We start from the raw sequence: 20,328 nt of genomic DNA on the forward strand, positions 1-20,328 counted from the left end.
AACTTGTGTGTGGTTGCAACATTACGGTCCCATTGAGTCCATTTTTGGAGAGAGGGACATCAGTTGCACCACAGGGCATGGGGAGGGTGCCTAGCACGATACATTTCCTTTCTTCGGTAATCATTTTTTTGTGTTTGATAATTATGGAATTTTGGTTTTTCATGTAGATTTTGAAATGCCTTTTTTCATGTTTGGAATGTACTAAATCGTTTTTTCCTCACAGCAGGTCAACTTGTGTGTGGTTGCAACATTACAGTCCCATTGAGTCCATTTTTCGAGAGAGGGACATCAGTTGCACCACAGGGCAGGAGGAGGGTGCCTAGCACGATACATTTTCTTTCTTTGGTAAGCATTTTTTTGTGTTTGATACTTTAGATATTTTGGTTTTTCATGTTGATTGTAAAATGACCTTTTTCATGTTTGAAATGTACTAACTCGTTTTTTCCTCACAGCAGGTCAACTTGTGTGTGGTTGCAACATTACGGTCCCATTGAGTAAATTTTTGGATAAAGGGACATCAGTTGCACCAGAGGGCGGGAGTAGGGTTCCTAGCACGACACACTTTCTTTCTACGGTAAGCATTTTTTTGTGTTTGATACTTATGGAATTTTGGTTTTTCATGTTGATTTTAAAATGACCTTGTTCATGTTTGAAATGTACTAACTCGTTTTTTTCTCACAGCAGGTCAACTTGTGTGTGGTTACAACATTACGGTCGCATTGAGTACATTTTTGGAGAGAGGGACATCAGTTGCACCACAGGGCGGGAGGAGGGTGCCTAGCATGATACATTTTTTGTCTTTGGTAAGCATTTTTTTGTGTTTGATACTTTTGGAATTTTGGTTTTTCTTGTTGATTTTAAAATGACCTTTTCCATGTTTGAAATGTTCTAACTCGTTTTTTCCTCACTGCAGGTCAGGTTGTGTGTGGTTGCAACATTACGGTACCATTGAGTACATTTTTGGATAAAGGGACATCAGTTGCGCCACAGTGCGGGAGGAGGGTCCTAGCACGATACATTTCTTTCTTCTGTAAGCATTTTTTTGTGTTTGATACTTTCGGAATTTTGGTTTTTCATGTTGTTTTTAAAATGACCTTTTGCATGTTTGAAATGTACTAACTCGTTTTTTCCTCACAGCGGGTCAATTTGTGTGTGGTTGCAACATTACGGTCCCATTGAGTCCATTTTTGGAAAGAGGGACATCAGTTGCAACACAGGGCAGGAGGAGGGTGCCTAGCACGATACATTTTCTTACTTCCGTCAGCATTTTTTTGTGTTTGATACTTTTGGAATTTTGGTTTTTCATGTTGATTTTAAAATGACCTTTTTCATGTTTGAAATGTACTAACTCGTTTTTTCCTCACAGCAGGTCAAGTTGTGTGTGGTTGCAACATTACGGTCCCATTGAGTACATTTTTGGAGAAAGGGACATCAGTTGCACCACAGGGCAGGAGGAGGGTGCCTAGCACGATACATTTTCTATCTTCGGTAAGCATTTTTTTGTGTTTGATAATTTCGGAAATTTGGTTTTTCATGTTGATTTTAAAATGACCTTTTTCATGTTTGAAATGTACTAACTCGTTTTTTCCTCACAGCAGGTCAACTTGTGTGTGGTTGCCACAATACGGTCCCATTGAGCACATTTTTGGAGAAAGGGACATCAGTTGCACCACTGTGCGGGAGGAGGGTGCAGAGCACGAAACATTTGCTTTCTTTGGTAAGCATTTTTATGTGTTTGATACTTTAGGAATTTTGGTTTTTCATGTTGATTTTGAAATGCCTTTTTTCATGTTTGGAATGTACTATATCGTTTTTTCCTCACAGCAAGTAACTTGTGTGTGGTTGCAACATTACGGTCCCATTGGGTCCATTTTTGTGGAGAGGGGCATCAGTTGCAGCACAGGGCGGGTGGAGGGTGCCTAGCACGATACATTTTCTTTCTTCGGTAAGCATTTTTTTGTGTTTGATACTTTAGGAATTTGGTTTTTCGTGTTGATTTTAAAATGACCTTTTTCATGTTTGAAATGTACTAACTCGTTTTTTCCTCACAGCAGGTCAACTTGTGTGTGGTTGCAACATTACGGTCCCATTGAGTAAATTTTTGGATAAAGGGACATCAGTTGTACCAGAGGGCGGGAGTAGGGTTCCTAGCACGATACATTTTCTTTCTACGGTAAGCATTTTTTTGTGTTTGATACTTTAGGAATTTGGTTTTTCGTGTTGATTTTAAAATGACCTTTTTCATGTTTGAAATGTACTAACTCGTTTTTTCCTCACAGCAGGTCAACTTGTGTGTGGTTGCAACATTACGGTCCCATTGAGAACATTTTTGGACAGAGGGACATCAGTTGCACAACAGGGCGGGAGGAGGGTGCATTGCACCTTACATTTTCTTTCTTCGGTAAGCATTTTTTTGTGTTTCATACTTTTAGAATTTTGGTTTTTCATGTTGATTTTAAAATGTCCTTTTTCATGTTTGAAAGGTTCTAACTCGTTTTTTCCTGACAGCAGTTCAACTTGTGTGTGGTTGCAACATTACAGTCCCATTGAGTACAATTTTGGATAAAGGGACATCAGTTGCACCACAGGGCGGGAGGAGGGTGCCTAGCAAGATACATTTTCTTATTTCGGTAAGCATTTTTTTGTGTTTGATACTTTTGGAATTTTGGTATTTCATGTTGATTTTAAAATGACCTTTTTCATGTTTGAAATGTACTAAGTCGCTTTTCCCTCACAGCAGGTCAACTTGTGTATGGTTGCAACAATACGGTCCCATTGAGTACATTTTTGGAGAAAGGGACATCAGTTGCACCACAGGGCAAGAGGAGGGTGCCTGGCACGATACATTTTCTTTCTTCGGTAAGCATTTTTTTGTGTTTGATACTTTTGGAATCTTGGTTTTTCATGTTGATTTTAAAATGACCTTTTTCATGTTTGAAATGTACTAACTCGTTTTCTCCTCACAGCTGGTCAACTTGTGTGTGGTTGCAACAGTACGGTACCATTGAGAACATTTTTGGAGAAAGGGACATCAGTTGCACCACAGGGCGGGAGGAGGGTTCCTAGCACGATACATTTTATTTCTTCTGTAAGCATTTTTTTGTGTTTGATACTTTAGGAATTTTGGTTTTTCGTGTTGATTTTAAAATGAGCTTTTTCATGTTTGAAATGTACTAACTCGTTTTTTCCTCACATCAGGTCAACTTGTGTGTGGTTGCAACATTACGGTCCCATTGAGTCCGTTTTTGGAGAGAGGGACATCAGTTGCTCCACAGGGCATGAGGAGGGTGCATAGCACGATACATTTTCTTTCTTCGGTAAGAATTTTTTTGTGTTTGATAATTACGGAATTTTGGTTTTTCATGTTGATTTTGAAATGCCTTTTTTCATGTTTGGAATGTACTAAATCGTTTTCTCCTCACAGCAGGTCAACTTGTGTGTGGTTGCAACATTACGGTCCCATTGAGTACATTTTTGGAGGAAGGGACATCAGTTGCACCACAGGGCGGCATTAGGGTTCCTAGCACGATACATTTTCTTTCTTCGGTAAGCATTATTTTGTGTTTGATGCTTTTGGAACTTTGGTTTTTCATGTTGATTTTAAAATGACCTTTTTCATGTATGAAATGTACTAACTCATTTTTTCATCACAGCAATTCAACTTGTATGTGGTTGCAACGTTACGGTGCCATTGAGTACATTTTTGGAGAAAGGGACATCAGTTGCACCACAGGGCAGGAGGAGGGTGCCTAGCACGATACATTTTCTATCATCGGTAAGCATTTTTTTGTGTTTGATACTTTTGGAATTTTGGTTTTTCATGTTGATATTAAAATGACCTTTTTCATGTTTGAAATATACTAACTCGTTTTTAACCTCACAGCAGGTCAACTTGTGTGTGGTTGCAACATTACGGTCCCATTGAATCCATTTTTGGAGAGAGGGACATCAGTTGCACCACAGGGCAGTAGGAGGGAGCCTAGCACGATACATTTTCTTTCTTCGGTAAGCATTTTTTTGTGTTTGATACTTTAGGAGTTTTGGTTTTTCATGTTGACTTTAAAATGACCTTTTTCGTGTTTGAAATGTACTAACTCGTTTTTTCCTCACAGCAGGTCAACTTGTGTGTGGTTGCAACATTATGGTCCCATTGAGTCCATTTTTGGAGAAAGTGACATGAGTTGCACCACAGGGCGGGAGGAGGGTGCCTAGCACGATTCATTTCTTTCTTCGGTAAGCATTTTTTTGTGTTTGATACTTTAGGAATTTTGGTTTTTCATGTTTATTTCATAATGACCTTTTTCGTGTTTGAAATGTACTAACTCGTTTTTTCCTCACAGCAGGTCAACTTGTGTGTGGTTGCACCATTACGGACACATTGAGTACATTTTTGGAGAGACGGACATCAGTTGCACCACAGGGCAGGAGGAGGGTGCCTAGCACAATACGTTTTCTTTCTTCGGTAAGCATTTTTTTGTGTTTGATACTTTAGGAATTTTGGTTTTTCATGTTGATTTTAAAATGACCTTTTTCATGTTTAAAATGTACTAACTTGTTTTTTCCTCACGGCAGGTTAACTTGTGTGTGGTTACTACATTACGGTCCCATTGAGTACATTTTTGGAGAAAAGGACATCCGTTGAACCACAGGGCGGGTGTAGGGTTCCCAGCACGATACATTTTCATTTCTTCGGTAAGTATTATTTTGTGTTTGATACTTTTGGAACTTTGGTTTTTCATGTTGATTTTAAAATGACCTTTTTCATGTTTGAAATGTACTAACTCGTTTTTTCCTGACAGCAGGTCAACTTGTGTGTAGTTGCAACATTACGGTCCCATTGAGTCCATTTTTGGAGAGACAGACATCAGTTGCACCACAGGGCAGGAGGAGGGTGCCTAGCACGATACGTTTTCTTTCTTCGGTAAGCATTTTTTTGTGTTTCATACTTTAGGAATTTTGGTTTTTCATGTTGATTTTAAAATGACCTTTCTCATGTTTGACATGTACTGACTCGTTTTTTCCTCACAGCAGGTCAACTTGTGTGTGGTTGCAACATTACGGTCCCATTGAGTACATTTTTGGAGAAAGGGACATCCGTTGCACCACAGGGCGGGAGTAGGGTTCCTAGCACGATACATTTTCTTTCTTCGGTAAGCATTTTTTTGTGTTTGATACTTTTAAAACTTTGGTTTTTCATGTTGACTTTAAAATGACCTTTTTCATGTTTGAAATGTACTAACTTGTTTATTCCTCACAGCAGGTCAACTTGTGTGTGGTTGGAACATTACGGTCCCATTGAGTCCATTTTTGGAGAGAGCGACATCATGTGCACCACAGGGCAGGAGGAGGGTGCCTAGCACGATACACTTTCTTTCTTCGGTAAGCATTTTTTTGTGTTTGATACTTTCGGAATTTTGGTTTTTCATGTTGATTTTAAAATGACCTTTTTCATGTTTGAAATGTACTAACTCGTTTTTTCCTCACAGCAGGTCAACTTGTGTGTGGTTGCAACATTACGGTCCCATTGAGTCCATTTTTGGAGAGAGGGACATCAGTTGCACCCCAGGGCAGGAGTAGGGTGCCTAGCACGATACATTTTCTTTCTTCGGTAAGCATTTTTTTGTGTTTGATACTTTAGGAATTTTGGTTTTTCATGTTGATTTTAAAATGACCATTTTCATGTTTGAAATGTACTAACTCGTTTTTTCCTCACAGCAGGTCAACTTGTGTGTGGTTGCAACATTATGGTCCCATTGAGTACATCTTTGGAGAAAGGGACATCAGTTGCAACACAGGGCGGGAGGAGGGTGCCTAGCAAGATACATTTTCTTATTTCGGTAAGCATTTTTTTGTGTTTGATACTTTTGGAATTTTCGTTTTTCATGTTGATTTTAAAATGACCTTTTTCATGTTTGAAATGTACTGACTCGTTTTTTCCTCACAGCTGGTCAACTTGTGTGTGGCTGCAACATTATGGTCCCAATGAGTACATTTTTGGAGAAAGGGACATCAGTTGCACCACAGGGCGGTAGCAGGGTTCCTAGCACAATACATTTCCTTCTTCGGTAAGCATTTTTTTGTGTTTGATACTTTGGGAATTTTGGTTTGTCATGTTGATTTTAATATGACCTTTTCCATGTTTGAAATGTACTAACTCGTTTTTTACTCACAGCAGGTTAACTTGTGTGTGGTTGCAACATTACGGTCCCATTGAGTCCATATTTGGAGAGACGGACATCAGTTGCACCACAGGGCAGGAGGATCGTGCCTAGCACGATACATTTTCTTTCTTCGGTAAGCATTTTTTTGTGTTTGATACTTTAGATATTTTGGTTTTTCATGTTGATTTTAAAATGACCTTTTTCATGTTTGAAATGTACTAACACGTTTTTTCCTCACAGCAGGTAAACTTGTGTGTGGTTGCATCATTACAGACCCATTGAGTAAATTTTTGGATAAAGGGACATCAGTTGCACCAGAGGGCGGGAGTAGGGTTCCTAGCACAATACATTTTGTTTGTACGGTAAGCATTTTTTTTTTTTTGTGTTTGATACTTTTGGAATTTTGGTTTTTCATGTTGATTTTAAAATGACCTTTTTCATGTTTGAAATGTACTAACTCGTTTTTTCCTCACAGCAGGTCAACTTGTGTGTGGTTGCAACATTACGGTCCCATTGAGTACATTTTTGGAGGAAGGGACATCAGTTGCACCACAGGGCGGCATTAGGGTTCCTAGCACGATACATTTTCTTTCTTCGGTAAGCATTTTTTTGTGTTTGATGCTTTTGGAACTTTGGTTTTTCATGTTGATTTTAAAATGACCTTTTTCATGTATGAAATGTACTAACTCATTTTTTCATCACAGCAATTCAACTTGTGTGTGGTTGCAACGTTACGGTGCCATTGAGTACATTTTTGGAGAAAGGGAAATCAGTTGCACCACAGGGCAGGAGGAGGGTGCCTAGCACGATACATTTTCTATCATTGGTAAGCATTTTTTTGTGTTTGATACTTTTGGAATCTTGGTTTTTCATGTTGATATTAAAATGACCTTTTTCATGTTTGAAATATACTAACTCGTTTTTAACCTCACAGCAGGTCAACTTGTGTGTGGTTGCAACATTACGGTCCCATTGAGTCCATTTTTGGAGAGAGGGACGTCAGTTGCACCACAGGGCAGGAGGAGGGAGCCTAGCACGATACATTTTCTTTCTTCGGTAAGCATTTTTTTGTGTTTGATACTTTAGGAATTTTGGTTTTTCATGTTTATTTCAAAATGACCTTTTTCGTGTTTGAAATGTACTAACTCGTTTTTTCCTCACAGCAGGTCAACTTGTGTGTGGTTGAACCATTACGGACACATTGAGTACATTTTTGGAGAGACGGACATCAGTTGCACCACAGGGCAGGAGGAGGGTGCCTAGCACGATACGTTTTCTTTCTTTGGTAAGCATTTTTTTGTGTTTGATACTTTAGGAATTTTGGTTTTTCATGTTGAATTTTAAAATGACCTTTTTCATGTTTAAAATGTACTAACTTGTTTTTTCCTCACAGCAGGTCAACTTGTGTGTGGTTACTACATTACGGTCCCATTGAGTACATTTTTGGAGAAAAGGACATCCGTTGAACCACAGGGCGGGTGTAGGGTTCCCAGCACGATACATTTTCATTTCTTCGGTAAGTATTATTTTGTGTTTCATACTTTTGGAACTTTGGTTCTTCATGTTGATTTTAAAGTGACCTTTTTCATGTTTGAAATGTACTAACTCGTTTTTTCCTCACAGCAGGTCAACTTGCGTGTGGTTGCAACAATACGTCACATTGAGTACATTTTTGGAGAAAGGGAGATCAGTTGCACCACAGGGCAAGAGGAGGGTGCCTGGCACGATACATTTTCTTTCTTCGGTAAGCATTTTTTTGTGTTTGATACTTTTGGAATTTTGGTTTTTCGTGATTATTTTAAAATGACCTTTTTCATGTTTGAAATGTACTAACTCGTTTTTTCCTCACAGCAGGTCAACTTGTGTGTGGTTGCAACATTACGGTCCCATTGAGTCCATTTTTGGAGAGAGGGACATCAGTTGCACCACAGGGCATGGGGAGGGTGCCTAGCACGATACATTTCCTTTCTTCGGTAATCATTTTTTTGTGTTTGATAATTATGTAATTTTGGTTTCTCACGTAGATTTTGAAATGCCTTTTTTCATGTTTGGAATGTACTAAATCGTTTTTTCCTCACAGCAGGTCAACTTGTGTCTGGTTGCAACATTACAGTCCCATTGAGTCCATTTTTGGAGAGAGGGACATCAGTTGCACCACAGGGCAGGAGGAGGGTGCCTAGCACGATACATTTTCTTTCTTTGGTAAGCATTTTTTTGTGTTTGATACTTTAGATATTTTGGTTTTTCATGTTGATTTTAAAATGACCTTTTTCATGTTTTTAATGTACTAACTCGTTTTTTCCTCACAGCAGGTCAACTTGTGTGTGGTTGCAACATTACGGTCCCATTGAGTTAATTTTTGGATAAAGGGACATCAGTTGCACCAGAGGGCGGGAGTAGGGTTCCTAGCACGACACACTTTCTTTCTACGGTAAGCATTTTTTTGTGTTTGATACTTTTGGAATTTTGGTTTTTCATGTTGATTTTAAAATGACCTTTTTCATGTTTGAAATGTACTAACTCGTTTTTTCCTCACAGCAGGTCAAGTTGTGTGGTTGCAACATTACGGTCCCATTGAGTACATTTTTGGAGAAAGGGACATCAGTTGCACCACAGGGCAGGAGGAGGGTGCCTAGCACGATACATTTTCTATCTTCGGTAAGCATTTTTTTGTGTTTGATAATTTCGGAAATTTGGTTTTTCATGTTGATTTTAAATGACCATTTTGATTTTTGAAATGTACTAACTCGTTTTTTCCTCACAGCAGGTCAACTTGTGTGTGGCTGCAACATTATGGTCCCAATGGGTACATTTTTGGAGAAAGGGACATCAGTTGCACCACAGGGCGGGAGGAGGGTTCCTAGCACAATACATTTCTTTCTTCGGTGAGCATTTTTTTGTGTTTCATACTTTTGGAATTTTGGATTTTCATGTTGATTTTAAAAAGACCTTTTTCATGTTTGAAATGTACTAACTCGTTTTTTCCTCACAGCAGGTCAACTTGTGTGTGGTTGCAACATTACGGTCCCATTGAGCACATTTTTGGAGAAAGGGACATCAGTTGCACCACAGGGCGGGAGGAGGGTGCCTAGCATGATACATATTCTTTCTTCGGTAAGCATTTTTTTGTGTTTGATGCTTTAGGAATTTTGGTTTTTCGTGTTGATTTTAGAATGACCTTTTTCATGTGTGAAATGTACTAACTCGTTTTTTCCTCACAGCAGGTCAACTTGTGTGTGGTTGCAACATTACGGTCCCATTGAGTACATTTTTGGAGAAAGGGACATCAGTTGCACCACAGGGCAGGAGGAGTGTGCCTAGCACGATACATTTTCTTTCTTCGGTAAGCATTTTTTTGTGTTTGATACTTTAGGAATTTTGGTTTTTCATGTTGATTTTGAAATGCCTTTTTTCATGTTTGGAATGTACTATATCGTTTTTTCCTCACAGCAAGTAACTTGTGTGTGGTTGCAACATTACGGTCCCATTGGGTCCATTTTTGGGGAGAGGGGCATCAGTTGCACCACAGGGCGGGTGGAGGGTGCCTAGCACGATACATTTTCTTTCTTCGGTAAGCATTTTTTTGTGTTTGATACTTTAGGAATTTGGTTTTTCGTGTTGATTTTAAAATGACCTTTTTCATGTTTGAAATGTACTAACTCGTTTTTTCCTCACAGCAGGTCAACTTGTGTGTGGTTGCAACATTACGGTCCCATTGAGTAAATTTTTGGATAAAGGGACATCAGTTGTACCAGAGGGCTGGAGTAGGGTTCCTAGCACGATACATTTTCTTTCTACGGTAAGCATTTTTTTGTGTTTGATACTTTAGGAATTTGGTTTTTCGTGTTGATTTTAAAATGACCTTTTTCATGTTTGAAATGTACTAACTCGTTGTTTCCTCACAGCAGGTCAACTTGTGTGTGGTTGCAACATTACGGTCCCATTGGGTCCATTTTTGGGGAGAGGGGCATCAGTTGCACCATAGGGCGGGTGGAGGGTGCCTAGCACGATACATTTTCTTTCTTCGGTAAGCATTTTTTTGTATTTGATACCTTTAGAATTTTGGTTTTACATGTTGATTTTAAAATGACCTTTCTGATGTTTGAAATGTACTAACTCATTTTTTCCTCACAGCAGGTCAACTTGTGTGTGGTTGCAACATTACGGTCCCATTGAGTACATTTTTGGACATAGGGACATCAGTTGCACAACAGGGCGGGAGGAGGGTGCATTGCACCTTACATTTTCTTTCTTCGGTAAGCATTTTTTTGTGTTTGATACTTTAGGAATTTGGTTTTTCGTGTTGATTTTAAAATGACCTTTTTCATGTTTGAAATGTACTAACTCGTTTTTTCCTCACAGCAGGTCAACTTGTGTGTGGTTGCAACATTACAGTCCCATTGAGTACAATTTTGGATAAAGGGACATCAGTTGCACCACAGGGCGGGAGGAGGGTGCCTAGCAAGATACATTTTCTTACTTCGGTAAGCATTTTTTTGTGTTTGATACTTTTGGAATTTTGGTATTTCATGTTGATTTTAAAATGACCTTTTTCATGTTTGAAATGTACTAAGTCGCTTTTCCCTCACAGCAGGTCAACTTTTGTGTGGTTGCAACAATACGGTCCCATTGAGTACATTTTTGGAGAAAGGGACATCAGTTGCACCACAGGGCAAGAGGAGGGTGCCTGGCACGATACCTTCTCTTTCTTCGGTAAGCATTTTTTTGTGTTTGATACTTTTGGAATCTTGGTTTTTCATGTTGATTTTAAAATGACCATTTTCATGTTTGAAATGTACTAACTCGTTTACTCCTCACAGATGGTCAACTTGTGTGTGGTTGCAACATTACGGTACCATTGAGTACATTTTTGGAGAAAGGGACATCAGTTGCACCACAGGGCGGGAGGAGGGTGCCTAGCACGATACATTGTCTTTCTTCTGTAAGCATTTTTTGTGTTTGATACTTTAGGAACTTTGGTTTTTCGTGTTGATTTTAAAATGACCTTTTTCATGTTTGAAATGTACTAACTCGTTTTTTCCTCACATCAGGTCAACTTGTGTGTGGTTGCAACATTACGGTCCCATTGAGTCCATTTTTGGAGAGAGGGACATCAGTTGCTCCACAGGGCATGAGGAGGGTGCATAGCACGATACATTTCCTTTCTTCGGTAAGAATTTTTTTGTGTTTGATAATTACGGAATTTTGGTTTTTCATGTTGATTTTGAAATGCCTTTTTTCATGTTTGGAATGTACTAAATCGTTTTCTCCTCACAGCAGGTCAACTTGTGTGTGGTTGCAACATTACGGTCCCATTGAGTACAATTTTGGATAAAGGGACATCAGTTGCACCACAGGGCGGGAGGAGGGTGCCTAGCACGATACATTTTCTTTCTTCTGTAAGCATTTTTTGTGTTTGATACTTTAGGAACTTTGGTTTTTCGTGTTGATTTTAAAATGACCTTTTTCATGTTTGAAATGTACTAACTCGTTTACTCCTCACAGCTGGTCAACTTGTGTGTGGTTGCAACATTACGGTCCCATTGAGTCCATTTTTGGAGAGAGGGACATCAGTTGCACCACAGGGCAGGAGGATCGTGCCTAGCACGATACATTTTCTTTCATCGGTAAGCATTTTTTTGTGTTTGATACTTTAGATATTTTGGTTTTTCATGTTGATTTTAAAATGACCTTTTTCATGTTTGAAATGTACTAACACGTTTTTTCCTCACAGCAGGTCAACTTGTGTGTGGTTGCAACATTACGGACCCATTGAGTAAATTTTTGGATAAAGGGACATCAGTTGCACCAGAGGGCGGGAGTAGGGTTCCTAGCACAATACATTTTGTTTGTACGGTAAGCATTTTTTTTTTTTGTGTGTTTGATACTTTTGGAATTTTGGTTTTTCATGTTGATTTTAAAATGACCTTTTTCATGTTTGAAATGTACTAACTCGTTTTTTCCTCACAGCAGGTCAACTTGTGTGTGGTTGCAACATTACGGTCCCATTGAGTACATTTTTGGAGGAAGGGACATCAGTTGCACCACAGGGCGGCATTAGGGTTCCTAGCACGATACATTTTCTTTCTTCGGTAAGCATTTTTTTGTGTTTGATGCTTTTGGAACTTTGGTTTTTCATGTTGATTTTAAAATGACCTTTTTCATGTATGAAATGTACTAACTCATTTTTTCATCACAGCAATTCAACTTGTGTGTGGTTGCAACGTTACGGTGTCATTGAGTACATTTTTGGAGAAAGGGACATCAGTTGCACCACAGGGCAGGAGGAGGGTGCCTAGCACGATACATTTTCTATCATCGGTAAGCATTTTTTTGTGTTTGATACTTTTGGAATTTTGGTTTTTCATGTTGATATTAAAATGACCTTTTTCATGTTTGAAATATACTAACTCGTTTTTAACCTCACAGCAGGTCAACTTGTGTGTGGTTGCAACATTACGGTCCCATTGAGTCCATTTTTGGAGAGAGGGACATCAGTTGCACCACAGGGCAGGAGGAGGGAGCCTAGCACGATACATTTTCTTTCTTCGGTAAGCATTTTTTTGTGTTTGATACTTTAGGAGTTTTGGTTTTTCATGTTGACTTTAAAATGACCTTTTTCGTGTTTGAAATGTACTAACTCGTTTTTTCCTCACAGCAGGTCAACTTGTGTGTGGTTGCAACATTATGGTCCCATTGAGTCCATTTTTGGAAAAAGTGACATGAGTTGCACCACAGGGCGGGAGGAGGGTGCTTAGCACGATTCATTTCTTTCTTCGGTAAGCATTTTTTTGTGTTTGATACTTTAGGAATTTTGGTTTTTCATGTTTATTTCATAATGACCTTTTTCGTGTTTGAAATGTACTAACTCGTTTTTTCCTCACAGCAGGTCAACTTGTGTGTGGTTGCACCATTACGGACACATTGAGTACATTTTTGGAGAGACGGACATCAGTTGCACCACAGGGCAGGAGGAGGGTGCCTAGCACGATACGTTTTCTTTCTTCGGTAAGCATTTTTTTGTGTTTGATACCTTAGGAATTTTGGTTTTTCATGTTGATTTAAAAATGACCTTTTTCATGTTTAAAATGTACAAATTTCTTTTTCCTCACAGCAGGTCAACTTGTGTGTGGTTACTACATTACGGTCCCATTGAGTACATTTTTGGAGAAAAGGACATCCGTTGAACCACAGGGCGGGTGTAGGGTTCCCAGCACGATACATTTTCATTTCTTCGGTAAGTATTATTTTGTGTTTGATACTTTTGGAACTTTGGTTTTTCATGTTGATTTTAAAATGACCTTTTTCATGTTTGAAATGTACTAACTCGTTTTTTCCTGACAGCAGGTCAACTTGTGTGTAGTTGCAACATTACGGTCCCATTGAGTCCATTTTTGGAGAGACAGACATCAGTTGCACCACAGGGCAGGAGGAGGGTGCCTAGCACGATACGTTTTCTTTCTTCGGTAAGCATTTTTTTGTGTTTGATACTTTAGGAATTTTGGTTTTTCATGTTGATTTTAAAATGACCTTTCTCATGTTTGACATGTACTGACTTTTTTTCCTCACAGCAGGTCAACTTGTGTGTGGTTGCAACATTACGGTCCCATTGAGTACATTTTTGGAGAAAGGGACATCCGTTGCACCACAGGGCGGGAGTAGGGTTCCTAGCACGATACATTTTCTTTCTTCGGTAAGCATTTTTTTGTGTTTGATACTTTTAAAACTTTGGTTTTTCATGTTGACTTTAAAATGACCTTTTTCATGTTTGAAATGTACTAACTTGTTTTTTTCTCACAGCATGTCAACTTGTGTGTGGTTGCAACATTATGGTCCCATTGAGTCCATTTTTGGAGACAGCGACATCAGTTGCACCACAGGGCAGGAGGAGGGTGCCTAGCACGATACATTTTCTTTCTTCGGTAAGCATTTTTTTGTGTTTGATACTTTTGGAATTTTGGTTTTTCATGTTGATTTTAAAATGACCTTTTTGATGTTTGAAATGTACTAACACGTTTTTTCCTCACAGCAAGTCAACTTGTGTGTGGTTGCAACAATACGTCCCATTGAGTACATTTTTGGAGAAAGGGAGATCAGTTGCACCACAGGGCAAGAGGAGGGTGCCTGGCACGATACATTTTCTTTCTTCGGTAAGCATTTTTTTGTGTTTGATACCTTTGGAATTTTGGTTTTTCATGTTGATTTTAAAATGACCTTTTTCATTTTTGAAATGTACTAACTCGTTTTTTCCTCACAGCAGGTCAACTTGTGTGTGGTTGCAACAATACGTCCCATTGAGTACATTTTTGGAGAAAGGGAGATCAGTTGCACCACAGGGCAAGAGGAGGGTGCCTGGCACGATACATTTTCTTTCTTCGGTAAGCATTTTTTTGTGTTTGATACTTTTGGAATTTTGGTTTTTCGTGTTTATTTTAAAATGACCTTTTTCATGTTTGAAATGTACTAACTCGTCTTTTCCTCACAGCAGGTCAACTTGTGTGTGGTTGCAACATTACGGTCCCATTGAGTCCATTTTTGGAGAGAGGGACATCAGTTGCACCACAGGGCATGGGGAGGGTGCCTAGCACGATACATTTCCTTTCTTCGGTAATCATTTTTTTGTGTTTGATAATTATGGAATTTTGGTTTTTCATGTAGATTTTGAAATGCCTTTTTTCATGTTTGGAATGTACTAAATCGTTTTTTCCTCACAGCAGGTCAACTTGTGTGTGGTTGCAACATTACAGTCCCATTGAGTCCATTTTTGGAGAGAGGGACATCAGTTGCACCACAGGGCAGGAGGAGGGTGCCTAGCACGATACATTTTCTTTCTTTGGTAAGCATTTTTTTGTGTTTGATACTTTAGATATTTTGGTTTTTCATGTTGATTTTAAAATGACCTTTTTCATGTTTGAAATGTACTAACTCGTTTTTTCCTCACAGCAGGTCAACTTGTGTGTGGTTGCAACATTACGGTCCCATTGAGTAAATTTTTGGATAAAGGGACATCAGTTGAACCAGAGGGTGGGAGTAGGGTTCCTAGCACGACACACTTTCTTTCTACGGTAAGCATTTTTTTGTGTTTGATACTTTTGGAATTTTGGTTTTTCATGTTGATTTTAAAATGACCTTGTTCATGTTTGTAATGTACTAACTCGTTTTTTTCTCACAGCAGGTCAACTTGTGTGTGGTTACAACATTACGGTCGCATTGAGTACATTTTTGGAGAGAGGGACATCAGTTGCACCACAGGGCGGGAGGAGGGTGCCTAGCATGATACATTTTTTGTCTTTGGTAAGCATTTTTTTGTGTTTGATACTTTTGGAATTTTGGTTTTTCTTGTTGATTTTAAAATGACCTTTTCCATGTTTGAAATGTTCTAACTCGTTTTTTCCTCACTGCAGGTCAGGTTGTGTGTGGTTGCAACATTACGGTACCATTGAGTACATTTTTGGATAAAGGGACATCAGTTGCGCCACAGTGCGGGAGGAGGGTCCTAGCACGATACATTTCTTTCTACTGTAAGCATTTTTTTGTGTTTGATACTTTCGGAATTTTGGTTTTTCATGTTGTTTTTAAAATGACCTTTTGCATGTTTGAAATGTACTAACTCGTTTTTTCCTCACAGCGGGTCAATTTGTGTGTGGTTGCAACATTACGGTCCCATTGAGTCCATTTTTGGAAAGAGGGACATCAGTTGCAACACAGGGCAGGAGGAGGGTGCCTAGCACGATACATTTTCTTACTTCCGTCAGCATTTTTTTGTGTTTGATACTTTTGGAATTTTGGTTTTTCATGTTGATTTTAAAATGACCTTTTTCATGTTTGAAATGTACTAACTCGTATTTTCCTCACAGCAGGTCAAGTTGTGTGTGGTTGCAACATTACGGTCCCATTGAGTACATTTTTGGAGAAAGGGACATCAGTTGCACCACAGGGCAGGAGGAGGGTGCCTAGCAAGATACATTTTCTATCTTCAGTAAGCATTTTTTTGTGTTTGATAATTTCGGAAATTTGGTTTTTCATGTTGATTTTAAATGACCTTTTTGATTTTTGAAATGTACTAACTCGTTTTTTCCTCACAGCAGGTCAACTTGTGTGTGGCTGCAACATTATGGTCCCAATGAGTACATTTTTGGAGAAAGGGACATCAGTTGCACCAGAGGGCGGGAGTAGGGTTCCTAGCACAATACATTTCTTTCTTCGGTAAGCATTTTTTTGTGTTTCATACTTTTGGAATTTTGGATTTTCATGTTGATTTTAAAATGACCTTTTTCATGTTTGAAATGTTCTAACTCGTTTTTTCCTCACAGCAGGTCAACTTGTGTGTGGTTGCAACATTACGGTCCCATTGAGTAAATTTTTGGATAAAGGGACATCAGTTGTACCAGAGGGCGGGAGTAGGGTTCCTAGCACGATACATTTTCTTTCTACGGTAATCATTTTTTTGTGTTTGATACTTTAGGAATTTGGTTTTTCGTGTTGATTTTAAAATGACCTTTTTCATGTTTGAAATGTACTAACTCGTTTTTTCCTCACAGCAGGTCAACTTGTGTGTGGTTGCAACATTACGGTCCCATTGAGTACATTTTTGGACAGAGGGACATCAGTTGCACAACAGGGCGGGAGGAGGGTGCATTGCACCTTACATTTTCTTTCTTCGGTAAGCATTTTTTTGTGTTTCATACTTTTAGAATTTTGGTTTTTCATGTTGATTTTAAAATGTCCTTTTTCATGTTTGAAAGGTTCTAACTCGTTTTTTCCTGACAGCAGTTCAACTTGTGTATGGTTGCAACATTACAGTCCCATTGAGTACAATTTTGGATAAAGGGACATCAGTTGCACCACAGGGCGGGAGGAGGGTGCCTAGCAAGATACATTTTCTTACTTCGGTAAGCATTTTTTTGTGTTTGATACTTTTGGAATTTTGGTATTTCATGTTGATTTTAAAATGACCTTTTTCATGTTTGAAATATACTAAGTCGCTTTTCCCTCACAGCAGGTCAACTTGTGTGTGGTTGCAACAATACGGTCCCATTGAGTACATTTTTGGAGAAAGGGACATCAGTTGCACCACAGGGCAAGAGGAGGGTGCCTGGCACGATACATTTTCTTTCTTCGGTAAGCATTTTTTTGTGTTTGATTCTTTTGGAATCTTGGTTTTTCATGTTGATTTTAAAATGACCTTTTTCATGTTTGAAATGAACTAACTCGTTTTCTCCTCACAGCTGGTCAACTTGTGTGTGGTTGCAACAGTACGGTACCATTGAGAACATTTTTGGAGAAAGGGACATCAGTTGCACCACAGGGCGGGAGGAGGGTTCCTAGCACGATACATTTTCTTTCTTCTGTAAGCATTTTTTTGTGTTTGATACTTTAGGAATTTTGGTTTTTCGTGTTGATTTTAAAATGACCTTTTTCATGTTTGAAATGTACTAACTCGTTTTTTCCTCACATCAGGTCAACTTGTGTGTGGTTGCAACATTACGGTCCCATTGAGTCCGTTTTTGGAGAGAGGGACATCGGTTGCTCCACAGGGCATGAGGAGGGTGCATAGCACGATACATTTTCTTTCTTCGGTAAGAATTTATTTGTGTTTGATAATTACGGAATTTTGGTTTTTCATGTTGATTTTGAAATGCCTTTTTTCATGTTTGGAATGTACTAAATCGTTCTCTCCTCACAGCAGGTCAACTTGTGTGTGGTTGCAACATTACGGTCCCATTGAGTACATTTTTGGAGGAAGGGACATCAGTTGCACCACAGGGCGGCATTAGGGTTCCTAGCACGATACATTTTCTTTCTTCGGTAAGCATTATTTTGTGTTTGATGCTTTTGGAACTTTGGTTTTTCATGTTGATTTTAAAATGACCTTTTTCATGTATGAAATGTACTAACTCATTTTTTCATCACAGCAATTCAACTTGTATGTGGTTGCAACGTTACGGTGCCATTGAGTACATTTTTGGAGAAAGGGACATCAGTTGCACCACAGGGCAGGAGGAGGGTGCCTAGCACGATACATTTTCTATCATCGGTAAGCATTTTTTTGTGTTTGATACTTTTGGAATTTTGGTTTTTCATGTTGATATTAAAATGACCTTTTTCAAGTTTGAAATATACTAACTCGTTTTTAACCTCACAGCAGGTCAACTTGTGTGTGGTTGCAACATTACGGTCCCATTGAGTCCATTTTTGGAGAGAGGGACATCAGTTGCACCACAGGGCAGGAGGAGGGAGCCTAGCACGATACATTTTCTTTCTTCGGTAAGCATTTTTTTGTGTTTGATACTTTAGGAGTTTTGGTTTTTCATGTTGACTTTAAAATGACCTTTTTCGTGTTTGAAATGTACTAACTCGTTTTTTCCTCACAGCAGGTCAACTTGTGTGTGGTTGCAACATTATGGTCCCATTGAGTCCATTTTTGGAGAAAGTGACATGAGTTGCACCACAGGGCGGGAGGAGGGTGCCTAGCACGATTCATTTCTTTCTTCGGTAAGCATTTTTTTGTGTTTGATACTTTAGGAATTTTGGTTTTTCATGTTTATTTCATAATGACCTTTTTCGTGTTTGAAATGTACTAACTCGTTTTTTCCTCACAGCAGGTCAACTTGTGTGTGGTTGCACCATTACGGACACATTGAGTACATTTTTGGAGAGACGGACATCAGTTGCACCACAGGGCAGGAGGAGGGTGCCTAGCACGATACGTTTTCTTTCTTCGGTAAGCATTTTTTTGTGTTTGATACTTTAGGAATTTTAGTTTTTCATGTTGATTTTAAAATGACCTTTTTCATGTTTAAAATGTACTAACTTGTTTTTTCCTCACAGCAGGTTAACTTGTGTGTGGTTACTACATTACGGTCCCATTGAGTACATTTTTGGAGAAAAGGACATCCGTTGAACCACAGGGCGGGTGTAGGGTTCCCAGCACGATACATTTTCATTTCTTCGGTAAGTATTATTTTGTGTTTGATACTTTTGGAACTTTGGTTTTTCATGTTGATTTTAAAATGACCTTTTTCATGTTTGAAATGTACTAACTCGTTTTTTCCTGACAGCAGGTCAACTTGTGTGTAGTTGCAACATTACGGTCCCATTGAGTCCATTTTTGGAGAGACAGACATCAGTTGCACCACAGGGCAGGAGGAGGGTGCCTAGCACGATACGTTTTCTTTCTTCGGTAAGCAATTTTTTGTGTTTCATACTTTAGGAAATTTGGTTTTTCATGTTGATTTTAAAATGACCTTTCTCATGTTTGACATGTACTGACTCGTTTTTTCCTCACAGCAGGTCAACTTGTGTGTGGTTGCAACATTACGGTCCCATTGAGTACATTTTTGGAGAAAGGGACATCCGTTGCACCACAGGGCGGGAGTAGGGTTCCTAGCACGATACATTTTCTTTCTTCGGTAAGCATTTTTTTGTGTTTGATACTTTTAAAACTTTGGTATTTCATGTTCACTTTAAAATGACCTTTTTCATGTTTGAAATGTACTAACTTGTTTTTTCCTCACAGCAGGTCAACTTGTGTGTGGTTGCAACATTACGGTCCCATTGAGTCCATTTTTAGAGAGAGCGACATCATGTGCACCACAGGGCAGGAGGAGGGTGCCTAGCACGATACACTTTCTTTCTTCGGTAAGCATTTTTTTGTGTTTGATACTTTCGGAATTTTGGTTTTTCATGTTGATTTTAAAATGACCTTTTTCATGTTTGAAATGTACTAACTCGTTTTTTCCTCACAGCAGGTCAACTTGTGTGTGGTTACAACATTACGGTCCCATTGAGTCCATTTTTGGAGAGAGGGACATCAGTTGCACCCCAGGGCAGGAGTAGGGTGCCTAGCACGATACATTTTCTTTCTTCGGTAAGCATTTTTTTGTGTTTGATACTTTAGGAATTTTGGTTTTTCATGTTGATTTTAAAATGACCGTTTTCATGTTTGAAATGTACTAACTCGTTTTTTCCTCACAGCAGGTCAACTTGTGTGTGGTTGCAACATTATGGTCCCATTGAGTACATCTTTGGAGAAAGGGACATCAGTTGCAACACAGGGCGGGAGGAGGGTGCCTAGCAAGATACATTTTCTTATTTCGGTAAGCATTTTTTTGTGTTTGATACTTTTGGAATTTTGGTTTTTCATGTTGATTTTAAAATGACCTTT

Source organism: Schistocerca cancellata, unplaced genomic scaffold (assembly GCF_023864275.1).
Source record: "Schistocerca cancellata isolate TAMUIC-IGC-003103 unplaced genomic scaffold, iqSchCanc2.1 HiC_scaffold_1168, whole genome shotgun sequence".
Lineage (NCBI taxonomy): Eukaryota > Metazoa > Arthropoda > Insecta > Orthoptera > Acrididae > Schistocerca > Schistocerca cancellata.